The following is a 14,255-nucleotide window of genomic DNA, read 5'->3' on the forward strand; positions in this document are numbered from 1 at the left end:
GTGTCATATTCCAGACCTGGGCTTATCTGCACCAAACTCTTTAAAACATGCAGTTAAATAGGCATCACTCAATTGAGTTCCTAACGACGTATAATTCCTTGTTTAAACTGTTGGGAAAATTAAAGACGGCAGTCTAAAATGTAAGCAGTTTTAGGCAATACAGTTTTTCTTCTCACATGAATAAAACATACATAAAAAAAATCATACTCTTTAATGTATGATTTTATGGGTTCTTAATTAGCATTCCCCTACAGGATTGAAAGCTATAAATTCATCCACATATAACAAAAAATATACATTTTATGGAATCATTCCTTTATACACGCGTCATATGCAAATAAAAACCTGAGTCAAACATGACAAAGAAAAAGAATGAGAGCAATACTGTTTTACATCTGAGCGTTTTGAAGTAAACTAAAATAAAACTTTTTTTTTGGGGGGGAGGCCACTCACGTCGGCTCTAGACACATGCACGAGAGGACTGGGGGAACCTTCTACTGAGCGGCAGCACACGATACATGCCCAAGATCTGGGAGAGTCAAGAGCTAATGGCTGGAGGAACTACGACTGTACGAGGAGAGTCACGGAGAGTGTGGGTACCGCCAAACAGACGGACGGACCAGACGCGTGGTCGACGAACACCCTGACGACGGATATGCTCGGAACACACGGATGGCGTCGTCGACGGACGGACGGACGCATGTGGTAACGACGGATAGACGCAGGTGCTAACGGACATGATGACGACGCCCGGGGACCGGGGACCTTAGCGACACAGCCACGTCATTCCCCGACAGCGAGGGGAGGGAAACAATGAGATCTACTTGAGCAACGTCTGAAGACGAGTGGGTGATGACCTGAGGGCCAACGGCCAAAGTTGAGGGCATTCTGAGATGAAGAGCGACGGAGACGAGAGTTAGTGCCGGCACACTTGGCTGGACGGGTTACACCGGACGTAAAGCACGGCGTTAAGAAGTTTTCGGGAGGAGGTATGAGAGCTGCCCAGACATCCAAGGGACGATGATGTCTCTCCCATCATGATGTCATCTACATGTGTTACCTCGGTCCACGCATGCGCAGGTAACTGTTGACGACCACTGGGGGTTTTACTGAATATACCTATTTCTGTCTCCTGAACGGACGCCTTGAGTGCTCAAACAGCTGCATATATAGTGGACATGTGTACCATCCGTGAAATACAAGTGTCGTGTGAATATCTGTGAGTCATTACTCCACATCTGTACATCTTAAAGGAAATGTGCATGTGTTTAATGAAGCATCAGCATCTCCCTGGGAATATATGTGCATTCTCTACTCTGCCCCCTTCAGGTTTTCAAGGATATCTGTAATGACATTACTCACACAATTGTACCTCGTCTTAAACATCTGTTCATGTTCTGTACCGTAAACCTGGGCGCGTCACAAACTAAAATTCATGTTTTTTATTGTTTAATTCTTCACCACCTTCGTTGTTGCATCTCCATCTTCTCAGTATTTGTTCTGCCTTTTTTCTAAATACCTACATTTCACCTCAAATACCTGTACTGCCTTTAAGCATATGCGTCTCGTTTTGAATATCAATATTACCCTTTCTTAAACATCCGAGTCTCATTCTAAGTAAATGTACTACTATATCTCAAATACGTTGTTCTCATCGTAAACATCTGCGTTGCTATTTCTTAAAACTCTGTATCTCACACTGGAAACTGTATAGCCTTAAATATTCACGCGTCTTCTTGAACATCAACACTGCCTTTTCTCCCACGTGTTTGCGTCACGTCTTGAGCATGTGTGTACCGCTGGCATGACACGACAATCCTTCCGTAAACACTCGCCATGCTTTTTACATCTGCGTCTTTTCATGGCCATTTGCGCGGCGCCTCCTCCTCCTCCTCCTCTGCCCCTGGAGGTGAACCCACAGCAATTATGTACATATGTCAGCTGAGCCAACCCCCCCTGTAAATATGCCACTAGCACTCCCAGTGTTGGCTCGCCCGCACCTACTCATGTTTACCTTAACACTTTACCTCTTCACAGGTCTGGTCTGGCTTCTCAAAGTAATCTGTTTCCCCCCCACCCTTCATCTATACATCGAACCACACGATATACACTCTAATTTCTCTACTGATCTACTTATCTATCTAATCAACTAGCCGATTTATTAAAGATATTCAATTATCATTTTCTTGCATCGTCCTTGCTCAACTCCCAAGCCTGCTTGCTGCACGCACACTTCCCAGCACCCTGATCCAAAATGATCACTGGATCACATGTCTTCATCGGGCTCGTATCCTTGTACTGTGTGGTGACGTTCTCCAAGGGTGTGTGTGTGTGTGTGTGTGTGTGTGTGTGTGTGTGTGTGTGTGTGTGTGTGTGTGTGTGTCTGCAGACGACACCTCCTCCACCCAGCCTCAAGAACGACGGTACAACCTTTTATTACGAAGGTATGACCCTTATTAGACAAGACGGTACGCACTGGATTGCGTGACCTCAGGTCAAGTCAGGTCAGGTTGCACCATCGTACTCGGGCTGGGTGGAGGAGGAGGTGTCGTCTGCATACCTCGCTCCCGTCCCTGCCTAGTGAGTTGGAACAGTGCCTACACCCACCCTACACCCCCCCACCCCCCGTGTCCCTGGGGGGGGGGGGGGGGAGGTGGCACTGATGACATAAACATCCTGGCCCTCCCTTATTTACCAGCCGGGTGCCACCTATGGCACCTGTGTATACACAGACGGTGGGTTACCCTCCCCAGCGGCGTGAGACTCAAAAAACCCCGTTTCTGCTGCCAGCATTCAAGCGTGTTGAGCGGGGGAACACGTTGGTCTCCGAGGTTTGCTAACATAGGTTTTACCGTAAAGTTAAATGAGACGGGGTTGGGGGGGTCAGTCCCGTATGGGTTCGAATCCCGGGCGCGGCAGTGGGCGCTTTACAGTCAATCCCAGCTATTCATCCTCCCTTTGGGGTTCGTCGATGACTGGGTACCTGGCTTAAGCTCTGTCTGTGTGTGTGTGTGTATGTGTGTGTGTGTGTGTGTGTGTGTGTGTGTGTGTGTGTACATATATAGGAATAATGATATGGCACGGGTAAATAAGGTATAAAAAAATGGTGTAACATGAGTGTAAAACTCTATTCCCGTAACACACATACAGTATGTACACACACACACACACACACACACACACACACACACTCACACAAACACCAAAAAAAAAATTCGTGAACCCTACGTATCTTCGTCAAGATTAATTCCCATAAAAAAAATGTATTCTGGACGATTTTCATAAAATACAGGAACACAAATCAAAATCATTACTTTGGCTATATTCTTGACCATCACATTTTGAACCCAAGATCAAATTCATTCATTTTACTACGTTTCTGACGATCAATTTTGAGCCCAAGGTCACAATGATTATTTTCACTGCATTTTTGACATTCATTTAACAGCCAATACAGTTTCTAACACATAGCCGCATCAATCTTCAGCCTCTAATCATCAACTCTTTCATTCTTTCCTCGAACGGAAACAGGTCGACTCTGAATCCAGGAAAAATATATATATATATATACATATGCGCCAACAGCACGAGACAAACAGCTTAAACCTCTATACAAAAAAAATGTATAACAGTCTATCATGAAATGTAACGAGGCAATTAAAATATCCAGTTCAAGGATCCCCCTTTTCCAGCATGACTTTTCCAGTCTTTGATATGAAAACCTCTCTCTCTTCCATCACGTTTTTGGGGAGGGCCTCTTTTTTTTTTTTTTTTGAAGATGAAGAGCTGTTCTTTTAACGAGTTGCCACGGTGTCCGATATTAAAGAAAATGGAATAACGGCACGGTCCACGATGAGAGAGAAAACGGACAATGTATTTACGAGGGAGAAAAAACTCAGTGAAGGGTTCAAGACACCACGATGAAAGGAACATGTAATACACGTACATGAAGTCATGACTAAGGTGTACGCTTGAGAGAACACTCTCCAATCCCTCTTGCGTATCAGCGGAGGGAGGAGACGAAGCCTTGGTCGTTCACTGCCTCGACTAAAAGGATTCAGTGGGTCGAACTATTGGTTCAGAGACTCATATCACGGGTTCACTGGTTCGCACTACTAATTGACTGTCGCACTGAGGGGAAAAAACATATGGCCCTCCAGAATAAATGGTAAATGAAATCTGGCCCTAATAAAGGTAATGTGAAGTAAAAAAAAAAAAAAAGAAATGGATAGAACAGACGAAAATGAAACCATCATGAATCAGACCAAATAAGGAACCTTGGAAGGCTGTGCGATGCTTTTTTTGGACATATATATATATATATATATATATATATATACCTCGCTAACGCGGGAGACAGCGATAAAGTATGATGAATAAATAAATGAATATATATATATATATATATATATATATATATATATATATATATAACATTTTCGATGTATCTTTTACCTAAATTAGAAAATGCATCAACAGCTTTTGTCTCTTGACCTGAGGAAATACGATCCACTGAGCTTTGACAGAAAATATTCAAATGAATGCGACGGAGCCAGAGTTAAGTTAAATAAATAACCAGAGGAGGAGGAGGTAAGTCCTCGATATACCCACATCAAAGGAAAGGAGGTAAACGAAAGATATGATAAAGGAAAGGAGGTAAACGAAAGATATGATAAAGGAAAGGAGGTAAACGAAAGATGTGATGAAGAAAACGAGGAAAACGAAAGATCATGATAAAGGAAAGGAGTTAAACGAGAGAAATAATAACCAAGGGCACGGTGATGTGTTACGGTGGAGACCAGCTCCTCAAAACCCTAAGAAGTAACGGTGCGCATCATGTTATGGATGAATGAGTCTCAGGAATGATGATGGATGGAGACTTCTTCACTCACCAGAGGACTGGCTATGTGAAACAACTTAAAACAGAAAGGAGGTAAATGACAGATCATATCAGGGTGTCAATTCTCCCCACGAGCACACGCAATCATACACTCAGAAGCACTCCACACGTAATCATACATTCACAAGCCCTCCACACGTAATCATGAACTCACAAGCACTCCACACGTAATCATACACTCACAAGCACTCCACACGTAATCATACGCTCACAAGTACTCCACACGTAATCATACACTCACAAGCCCTCCACAGCTACCCAGAGAAAACACAAATATACACAGTAAATGAGTCAAGTGCTTTGTAGCATCACGCAGATGAACGTCAATGCCACACACAGGCCGCCAATCCAAGACCCTATCAACCACAGATGGCAAGTCTCAACTTGAACTTGGATTCTGTGGAAGTTGAGTAGTAAAGGAAAGCATTGTGTACACGCTGGTCACACACGGCATGATCTCGGAGACGGTGTGGGGTAACCCTCCGGCTGTGCAATATTCCATCCTAGAGAAAGACACCTGATTCAACTTTCAACACCCTTCTTACCCCCCTCCCAATCCTCGCTCCAGTCAAAGCCACGCCAACATTTTCCAGCATCTGGGTATAAATTATTCCATACCGGTGGGAGGTACACCTTCCTCCGCTGCAGGTTTGAAAAAAAAAAAAAAAGGTAACATGAATATAAATAACAGAAACCCGACCCAGACTTCACCTCTGAAGGCTCTTTGTATGAAACTCCCAAGGCAATAGTTTCGTCCCATCTTAGGAATAAACAAAAGGAGATCACAGAACTAGTGTGTGTGTGTGTGTGTGTGTGTGTGTGTGTGTGTGTGTGTGTGTGTGTGTGTGTGTGTGTCAAATTCATTCATCAAAAATAGTAATAGACACTGTGAACAAAATACTAAAAGCTAATCTCCTACTGTACGGCAAGCCATGTTGATAAATAAGACAAGACACTGAGGCCCTTACTAGTGTGGTAAGCTGCGTGACCTCGTCTACTCCGCCCGGGTCACTGTGGCAAACACAGGTACACCTATGTACATGCTTTAACACAGGGGCTCCGTCTGCGGCCCAGACCAAAGGCTGGAGATGCTCGATAGAGGCCACAGTCCTCGCTGTTTTTGTATAAACAATCCGATCAGTGAGTGTCCACGTCAGCGTTCTTTTTTTTTTTAATTGAAATAACATTTAAATGCCCATCTGGCTAATACAGTAAAGGACACAAGTGAGTTTACAGCTTATACAGATGTTGCAGATAAGTGAAGAACGACGAGTGACGAGAAACGAGAGAAGTGAATGAGGAATGACTAATCCATATGATCAAAAAAACTATAACAAGATGAGACATGAAATAATTCCAATATAGGATTAACTGGAGAAGAAAAAAAAAACAGACAAGAGAAAGAGAGATGACCATCTTCCCCACACAGCTGAGCACCCCCTTCCCCCCACCACCCCACTCGTAAAGGGGAGGGAAAAAATCCCATTTCCATCTCCGTCAATCTCGATCATCCATCACTCAACTTCCGGCGGATAATTGATCGCGTTAGATTGATGAAGTGGTGGCGAGACATCCATATAGCCCCCTCCCCCCCACCCCCACAACCCCCGTACCCATCGCCCCGTAACCCCCTCCTATATCCTCTCCCAACTCATGCTCAATCCTCCCTCACCCATACCTCCCTCATCTCAGCCAACTCTCTCTCTCTCTCTCTCTCTCTCTCTCTCTCTCTCTCTCTCTCTCTCTCTCTCTCTCTCTCTCTCTCTCTCTCTTCCTCCCTATGGGACAGAGTCTCTGCCATGGCATGGAGATGGGTCGGGAGCAGCTCGCATGGGATGCGTGACAAGACAGATGGAATGGTGCTCCTTCTACTTACCTCTACATTCCACCCTCCCCAGTGTCCACTCCTCTCCCTCCCCTGCCCGAAGCCCATTCCCTCTATCCGGCACCCCTTCCTTCCCCAACCCCCCCCCCCGGTACTAAATCTCCCCGTTCCTCCTTCCCTCCCCTCCCCAAGCTTGCTCCCTGCCACAAGTAGCGCTCTCACCAACAGTCCTTTTAGCCAGCTCTCTCTCTCTCTCTCTCTCTCTCTCTCTCTCTCTCTCTCTCTCTCTCTCTCTCTCTCTCTCTCTCTCCCCAGGGAGAGTACACGGGGGGGGGGGGGAGAGTCTCTGGGAGAACCGGCAAAGATTGTCTCCCCCCCAAGACAGAGTGGGAGGGGCAAGGGGAGAAGGTGGAGGACCGCAAAAAAAAGGGGGGGGGGAGCTATGGGAAGACTAGAAAGGGGGTACTCCATCCTACCCCCTTTGGATACGACATCTCACCCCTTGGGACACGACGGCAGGACGACCAAGCATCGCCACACGACCCTTGAAAACGACGGCACGACCCTTGTGTTGAGTACGGCGATGGTCAAAGATCAAGCCGTCAAACCCACCAGTCAACACGAGACATCTGCGAGGACGAATCACAGTGAGAGTCAGCGAGGTCAAATAACGGAGGACACGGAAGAAAAATGAGGACTTGAATAGGATGACACGGTAGGAGACTCGACAAGGAGCATCACAGAACAGGATTCACATGGAGGAAGAACAAGAAGAATCAGAAACATGAACTGGCAAGGGGAATCGCGGATACGAATCAGCAAGGAGAACAGGCAAGGAAAAAAAATCAAGCAAGGAGATTCAGTGGAGAGAATCACCAGGAAAATTACGAAGAATCGACGAGGAGAATAAGTGAAAAGAATCACCAGAATCAATGAGGAGAATCATAAAAGGAGAATCAGGAGAATCAGAAGACGGACCCAAGTCTCTAAGTAGAGTCAGCCGGGAGACCCGACGCCAACACAGCTGACTCAAATATTTGGGAACATGAGATGAATCTCCAACATTTCTCGATGCTCCCTCCACCACCTTCCTCCTCTTTCCTTATCATACGCCCACCCGTCCAAAATAGACGCGTGGTGTCTATTTCAGTGATGACTGTAGAGAGAAGGTTAATGAAAAAAATGACTGTCATCCACTATTAATAGAATAAGCTAAAAGAATATACGTTACAAATCCGTTCTTCCACATCAGCCAAATTGTTATTTTTTCCCCCCTTCAGTTGTACGGTGTAGGATCCGGTCAGGTTTGATGAACGGCCCAAAATGCGATCAGAACGGGAGAGAACACAGCCGGCGTCTTTTCCTGTGGCTCAGAGTGGATGGTGAAGGGAGGAAGGGGGTCTCACCATAGTGGCCCTTTTCCCTCCCTCTCCTTATCTCTTCCCCCCTCCCCCCTGAAAGGTTACATTACGGTGGGTCCTTCACCCGCCTACCCCACCCCCGAGAGGGTGATGGTAAGGTGGGGGTCGGGTCTTCCTTCTACCGTCCCACACGATCCATAACTGTATCACTCTCCTCTACACCACCTCCTTCCTCCCCCCCCTAACCTTCCTCACCCCCCACCTCTCTCTCTCTCTCTCTCTCTCTCTCTCTCTCTCTCTCTCTCTCTCTCTCTCTCTCTCTCTCTCTCTATTCCCCCCCCCCCCTCAACAATCTCCCTCTAGGCGTATAGCATCCGCCCATCTTCCTGCTTCAAGGCCAAAACCGCACCCTCACACACACACACACACACACACATACACACACCCATCATTATCCAGCGCCAGCCCGTATGGCCTCTTGTCTACATGCTCTCAAACCTAAACAAATCCATCTTCATCATCTCTTCGTCCCACAAGTATAACCATAGCCTTCAAAAGTTTGAAGAAAAAAAAAAAAAGAAACGAAACTTCCTCGCTCGACCTACACGATCCGTCTATAAAGAAACGCCTCAAAAGTTTCTCAGAATTTACGCTCTAAACGTATCCATCAAAGTTTTTTTTTTTTTTTTGGTTACAAAACTGCAGACCCAACCAGAGGTAGAGGCTATGGCAGAGATAGATCTATGGCGCGTCAGATACTGGCGTACGGAGGAGTTGCCTGGGGGGAAAAAGATAAAGAAAATGTATACCAATATATGGCGCTACTCTGCGGAGAATGAATTAAGGTTTGTGGGTATAATTCAAGGCAAAAATATTGCGATTACAGTGAAGTGCAATTCTCCTCTCTGAGTAATCTACTTAAATGAACGGAGTGATACGTCAGCCCGGTGCCTGAGAACCAAGAGCAGCATAGTGTCTCTCCAGCCAAGCTTAGCCAAACGCTTTCTCAGTCTTTGTCAACTTTGAACCATACGGGAAGGGGGGTAAAAAAAAAAAAAGGCATCATGAAACCGTTCTTTATTTTACAGTGGGAGGGACCAATAGGCAGTTTTCTCTCCCAAACCCTCACCTCACGACCAGCTAACATGCCTTCACATGCTTACCTGTCTACCTACACTCACTACCGTCTCTCTTAACTCTCACCCTCCCCTCGCCAAGCCTATCCACTTCCCCTACGCTCCTCACCTGACTATTTCCCCCTCACATGTCTGCTTCCAGTCACCTCTCTTTCTTTTATATGCCTGCTTCCCCCTCACCCACCTGCCACCCTTCACATTACCCATCTCCCCTCTACTCCGTTACTTCCTTTTCACCTCCTTTCCTTCCCCTTTTGACCCAGTTCTCCGGCAATCCCTTCCCTCCTCCCAGATGCAGTCAGGTGGTAGTCCGTCTGCACACACACACACACCCTCCCCCTGCTCTTTCTGTTGGCTCAGCAGAGATTCCCTCCGCCCGCCGTGTTAATATTGCCTGTCTGAGCTTCTTTAAGGCGGCGAGAGTGACCTACAGCGCTTCCTTCCTGCCTAAGGCGTCAATATTATCACACTCCTGGGCTTCCGGCACAAAATACAATGTATGACCACAATATCCTGTGTGAAGAAGTCCACCAAGCGTGAATCATTACTTCGAGAAGATCTACGTCGTGGTCTAGTATTCTTCCATTCGTTGTAAGCCAAGACATTAATATACACCGTTACAGAAGACGGCTCTGGGCTGAACATACACACACTGCTGGTTTTAAAAACCGACTCAGGTATGTGTGTCAGGATCCGATATTTCGTCTACGCCTTGGTTTTAGTTTAATATTTACGAGGAGAACAATCTTCAAACCACAGGACCTGATTAATCATCTGTCTTATAACATCAAGCCATCCTACAGAGCCTGTGTCAGCAAGCTTATGTGACCTGCAAAGTTAAATAACATTCACCACTTTTTCTCTCCTACACTTTTCAACACATTCTACTGTTACTTCTTTTCCTGTCTCTCACTTGGACCACTCTCGATGGCAAAAAAGACATCAATCATACCGGTTGTATGGGCCTTAGACCTATCAACTGCCAGGGGGGTCATTACGGCCACCACCAGACGAATCTTTTGAACACCTTCAGGTGTTGAGGATAACTTTTAAAACCACATACACTCATGCTGTACTACCGTGGAGGATTCTACCTCTAAGCATCATGCCATTGCCTCTCTGTAATCATCCTACATGTAAATCGCCATGAACCGTCATGCAATGAGGATGAGGTGTGATCCACAACGTCATGAAAGAGCATATATTCCCTTCCCAAGAAACAGCAAGCAAGTCACAGAAGAAAACACAAGGGCCAGAGGTCATCATTGCTGTAATGGGAGAAATCTCATATACGTTTTGCACCAGAGATGGCCAGGTGAGTCTTTACACTGACGAAGAGGTAGCCATCAAGGCATACTTGCAGCAGACACTCCACACACACACACACACACACACACACACACACACACCACCCGAAGACATGCTGTCATATCCTCTCTTCACTTTCTGACACGTAGAAAAAAATAAAAAGGAGTGAGCATATGCCCCAGCCTGGACCTATATGTCATGACTAAATCTGAAGAAAAAAAAAGTGTCTATATATACAATAAAATCAAATTAGTCACTCAACTCTGGCGCTGAGGGAAAGCTGACAAGAGAGTGAGAGAGAGAGAGAGAGAGAGAGAGAGAGAGAGAGAGAGAGAGAGAGAGAGAGAGAGAGAGAGAGAGAGAGAGAGAGAGAAGTTGAGAGGCCACGTCACGATCACCTAACTGGAGTGTTAAGACCGGGCGGGAGTGGGTCAGAGGTGCACCTTGCAACTTTAAACACAACTTGCCCTGTTATGAGCCGCCCGCTCTTGGGAGAGAGAGAGAGAGAGAGAGAGAGAGAGAGAGAGAGAGAGAGAGAGAGAGAGAGAGAGGGGGGGGGGGGGGGGGGGAACGAAACGGAACGTCTACACCAAGACAATGGGCGCTGCCTTGTTCCCTGACTGGCCAACGACCTCAATAATTGTCTACGCTTGAGAAGCGAGGCAGGTCGTCATCGCCAGCGCTGTTGAATACTCTCCCGCATATCGTCTCGAGGGCGAGTTAACGCCTCGGACCTTTCGCCTCGAGGTTGCACAAACGTGGCATTGTTATCATTATCGTCCTCGCATTATGCGGTTTACCAGAGCTGGCTGGCGTGTGTGATGTTGTTATGATTTCGGTCTCGTGTGTAACGCGTACGAATGAGGGAACGAACACCTTCTTCCTGCAACACCTGGCTCGAACAGGGAGCTAGTATGCATTTCCCTGATACCCTTTTCCTCCCCGTCCTACCCAAAGCTCTCCCCAGTCACAGACAGTGGGACACCCGCACGGCTGACCCGGCCTGAGAAGCTAATTGGTCTATTAACCCCACGCTGCCACCATTTGTACGCTCAGGAGACTGAACTGTACCTAATCATTAATGTGATAACTATATTGGCGTGGCCCAACACAAAGACCTGACTGAATTCTCAGTAAAATTATATGAATACACTGTTTCCCGCATTAGCAAGGAAGCGTCAAGAAAAGACGAAGAAAAGGGTTTCTTTCGCCCACTCCAGCTCGAGCGGTTATATGTAATGTATCGAAACCACAGCCTCCTATCCAAAACCAAACCCCGAAAACCTTTCCGCGGTTTCCCCTTGACGCTTCATATTCTCTGATTCAGTTATTCTCCTAGCATTCCGCCCATATAGCGCATTCCTTTCCTCCAATTAACTGTATCCCGTGCACGCCTTACACCCTCCTGCATCTACAAGCCCTGAGTACCCAAAAACTTTTCCTCTCCTTACCCATTCTCACCATATGCCCGAGCCATTTCTGCTCTTTCAACCACAATCTTATCATCACCCTCTCTATCTTACCCTATTTCACTCATGACCATCCAGTTCTTGTGCGATGGCGGCACAAAGAATCTTGTGAGGGAAGGTTAGACAAGGTCAAAAGGTTGATTGCTTATATTAGGGATATTCTATTACGGGTTCTGACATAAAACATTCTTGAAGTGAAATTCATTTGACTTTCTACAAGGAGAACGTCAACCATCATTGTCACCTGAAAGCGGGCACGAGAATGAGAAAGGAAGGGAACCATTTCTCTATAGGAACCATGTAATGTAATATAATATAATATAATACAGCCTCCCAGTACCTCCTCCCCACATGAAACCTTTCGCTTCAGAAATTACTTGGGTAAATTACTCTTGATAAATTACCAGGCAGCCAACACGGCAGATGAGTTATACGTTCACCACTACAGGCTCCATAATATATATATATATATATATATATATATATATATATATATATATATATATATATATATATATATATATATGAAGCAATTATTTTCTGAGAAAAAAATGTAAAAACTTCGAAAAAAAAAAACGCCAAAAACCTTCACTGTCTGTGTGGTGTATCTTTTTCCATTGCCTCAATGTAGACTAAACGATGCCACGACCTGACCAGACGTTCCTCCTCCTCCTCCTCTTCCTCCGGCTTAGCCACTTGAGCACGAAATACGAGCACTGAGCACGACGGTGAGGCCCTTGGCCATGATGGCGTGGTCTTTGACCTAACCCCCTGGCGGGATATTGGACCTCATCCTTCAGAAGTGTGGTCAAAGGCCACGCCATCGTACACAAGAGTCGTGCCGTCGTGCTCAAAGGTCGTACCGTCGTGTTCAAACGTCGTACCGTCTTGCTCAAAGGTCGTCCCGTCGTGCTGAAGGGTCGTCCCGTCATGCTCTAGGATCGTACTGTCGTGCTCAAGGGTCGTACCGTCGTGCTCTAGGGTCATACCGTCGAACTCAAGGGTCGTACCGTCGTGCTCAAGGGTCGTACCGTCGAGCTCACTGGTCGTACCGTCGAGCTCAAGGGTCGTACCGTCGTGCTCTATGATCGTACCGTCGAACTCAAGGGTCGTATCGTCGTGCTCAAGGGTCGTACCGTCGAACTCAAGGGTCGTAACGTCGTGCTCAAGGGGTCGCATCATCGTGATCAAGGATTTCAATGGGAAACTAAATGCGGGTTTCTCCTACCATCGACTTAAACCATCGTTCCAACTCATCTCCACCACGATGAGTACATTCTCCTGGATATTGTGGCCAGACCTGTTTTACGGGACCCCTTAAAGAGATGGGCGACCTACCTAAAACCTTTACTAAAGCAAGGCGTACCTTACAGAGACTTAACGCATGACTTACATAAACTTTCTTCAGACGAGACCTCTCTCTCTCTCTCTCTCTCTCTCTCTCTCTCTCTCTCTCTCTCTCTCTCTCTCTCTCTCTCTCTTAGGGTACACTCGGGCCAGACGAGACCTGTCTCACACACAAACCTTGTCCAGACAAGACCATAATCTTCACCAGACTTCAGTGAGACACGAACCATTTTTAACGTGTCAGAAATTTATGCCTCTTCGCCGTTTCACGCCTCAGCGAGGTAGCGCCAGGAACGGACGACAGAACCATGGAGGAAATATCATCGCTTGGCCCTATCCTTTGTTCCTCCTTACGGAAAGTGACGAAACAAGAGGAGGAGGGGTTTTCCATCAACCCTACTCTCCTCCTCCCACACCTCTCACTCCCCTTCTACAACATGCAGGAGATACGTGGGCAGTATTTTTTCTTCTTTCCCCACAGGGAGAAAAGTAACAAATAAATCAAACACAGGAGACAAAACTTTTCTTTCCAGACAAAAAGGAAAAAAAAAATCTGGTCTCCTCCCGAACCATGACAAGTTATCTTTTTTATTCTATTTTTTTATTTATTTTTTTTTTTTGGGTGGGGGGAACTTAGGCTCTCCCTGGATATCAAGTATTTTATCCCAGCAGTGAGTAACGTATCCGAGATGTAAGCAGCATCAAATTTAACGTAACAAAGTTCCTCGTCTGGCGTCCAGGGACATGAACCCAGAGGTCGCTTAAAACTCAATGAAACCCAGAGACTCTTACAGAGAAGCTGGCACTCGAGAATGACACCAGTTCTGTCTGTCAGCTTTCACAGACGCGTCCGGGGAAAGAGAGGAGGGGGGGGAGGGTGATAACGCTGATACTGAGGTAACGAACGAT

The 14,255-nt window shown here is 46.3% G+C and overlaps 1 protein-coding gene across 1 annotated transcript in view; it reads right to left on the reverse strand.

The window, feature by feature from the left end:
- The window catches only part of LOC139760948 (uncharacterized), a 225,301-nt gene that overhangs the window by 147,486 nt on the left and 63,560 nt on the right, over positions 1-14,255 (reverse strand). The gene's annotated exons all lie outside the window — the stretch shown is intronic.

This window comes from Panulirus ornatus, chromosome 38 (genome assembly GCF_036320965.1).
Source record: "Panulirus ornatus isolate Po-2019 chromosome 38, ASM3632096v1, whole genome shotgun sequence".
Lineage (NCBI taxonomy): Eukaryota > Metazoa > Arthropoda > Malacostraca > Decapoda > Palinuridae > Panulirus > Panulirus ornatus.